The sequence below is a fragment of the Poecilia reticulata genome, unplaced genomic scaffold (genome assembly GCF_000633615.1).
Source record: "Poecilia reticulata strain Guanapo unplaced genomic scaffold, Guppy_female_1.0+MT scaffold_255, whole genome shotgun sequence".
In the NCBI taxonomy this organism is placed as follows: domain Eukaryota; kingdom Metazoa; phylum Chordata; class Actinopteri; order Cyprinodontiformes; family Poeciliidae; genus Poecilia; species Poecilia reticulata.
In genome coordinates, this window is record NW_007615039.1 from 180,325 (window position 1) to 182,136 (window position 1,812).

At 35.1% G+C, this 1,812-nt stretch overlaps 1 protein-coding gene across 2 annotated transcripts in view; it reads right to left on the bottom strand.

Moving 5' to 3' along the window:
* Positions 1-1,812, bottom strand: part of LOC103460538 (voltage-dependent L-type calcium channel subunit alpha-1S-like) — an 11,308-nt gene that overhangs the window by 1,774 nt on the left and 7,722 nt on the right. For both annotated transcript variants that reach the window (XM_017303388.1, XM_017303387.1), the window contains exon 2: positions 568-630. The gene's annotated coding sequence lies outside the window, so the exon portion shown is untranslated. The remainder of the gene's footprint in view (positions 1-567; positions 631-1,812) is intronic.

Consider the following 1,812-nt stretch of genomic DNA (forward strand, 5'->3'; position numbering starts at 1 on the left):
GTCTTTTTATTCTAATATTCTAATTTTGTCATTTGCTTATTTTGTTAACCTCATGTTTAAATTCAAATTCAAAAATACTTTGTTGATCCCAAATGATATGTTGTTGTAGCTCATTAATTCGAAGTCTGCAAAGTGTCACGACGGTCATGACTATCGTAGCGGTCTGTATTACAGTGAATTTGAAGAAGCCTCTGACTGAAGACACTCCGTTTTCCCAAGACAGTCTCGTGAAGAGAATTGATCAGGGTTGTCCATAAATTTCTTGACTTTTTTGCATCATTATCTCCAAAGTTTCCACAGAACAGAAGCAGCCTTCTTTATCAAGCCCTATGCACAGCTCAGCATATAAAACTATCACATAGCTTGGTTCATTTTGGAATTACTTAAAAATATCAACGCTTTGTCTAAAGACTTGAAGTAATTTTACTGTAAGATCTTTGTAATAGGAGTAATTGGTAATATGTTAGAATATGCATAAATTACCCATTTGTTTTTAACATGACAGATTATAAATTAGCCTGGACTGGTTGACAGGTACATTTTAAATCCGTTTATCTTTACACTTACCAGACAAGAAGAGAGGATTCTCTGAAAGTTTGAACACAGCTATGCAGCTATCTCAGTTAGTTCCTGCAAGTATTTAAAAACAAACAGCAGAAATCAGGTCAGTTAAGCCTGTCGTCGTCGTGGTAATTACCATATCTGCCCAATAGTGTGGTACTTTAACCATTTTTTTTTAATATATATATATATATATAACAAAGAAAATACACACTCGTCTCCACTATTTTTGTTTTTAGAACCATCTTCAGGACATAAATCCAGTCTAAAATACAAAAGACTTTTGCTTAGCGGACAAAAACGGTGCGTCCTGTGAACCCCCGTGTGTTTTATATCATATATGGGTCAAGTTCAAAAGTCCCGAAACATATAAACAAATTAGTACAACTAAAGAAAACTCCTTTTTAAAAGGAAATTACAATAAAATACAACAAAAATGTCACTCAGATTTATACATTCTAAAATTATTTTAAAAAAATAAAATRAAACATCCACTTGTGTCCTCACCTAGTAGCAGACCGTAATAGTCAGTGTTCTGTTGAACAGATACAATTTCAAATTAAAACTCTGTTTTAATTATCTTTACGCTTACCAGACAAGAAGAGGGGGCTTCTTTGGTCCCACACTGAAAGTCTGGACAAAATCAACTAATTCAACTAATTTAAAAAGAAACAATAGAAATCAGGCCAGTTTAAGTCTGTTGTTGTCATGGCAATGTCCGTGTCATATGTGATATCTTAAACATTCTGTTATGTTTTCAAATATTGTTTTTACACAGACAATAAACAAGCACCGTCTACAAAAAAAAAGTGTTTTTAGAACCATTTCCGGGAACACAATCCAATTTAAGATGCTTAAGGAAACATGGACATTCTGTGAAAGGCAGATACGTTTTAACAGTCCTGAAAATTCAAGAAGTATAAACAAACTACTTCAACTGAAGAAAACAAAAGTTTTCAATAAAATGCATTAACATTTTTTTATTCAAATGTATTATTCCTTAAGTTACATAAATGAAACATCCGCTGGTGCTCTGACCCAATAATTGTCCTTTTTAATAGTTTTAGCTACACCCTCCACTGTCACTGACTCGTTTTCCCTCAGTGCATCATCCATCCATCCATCCATTTTCTTACACCCTTGTCCCTCAGTGAGGTCAGGAGGTGCTCGTGCCTCTTCAGCTAACGTTCCGGGCGAGAGGCGGGGTCACCATGGACAGGTCGCCAGTCTGTCGCAGGGCAACACAGAGAC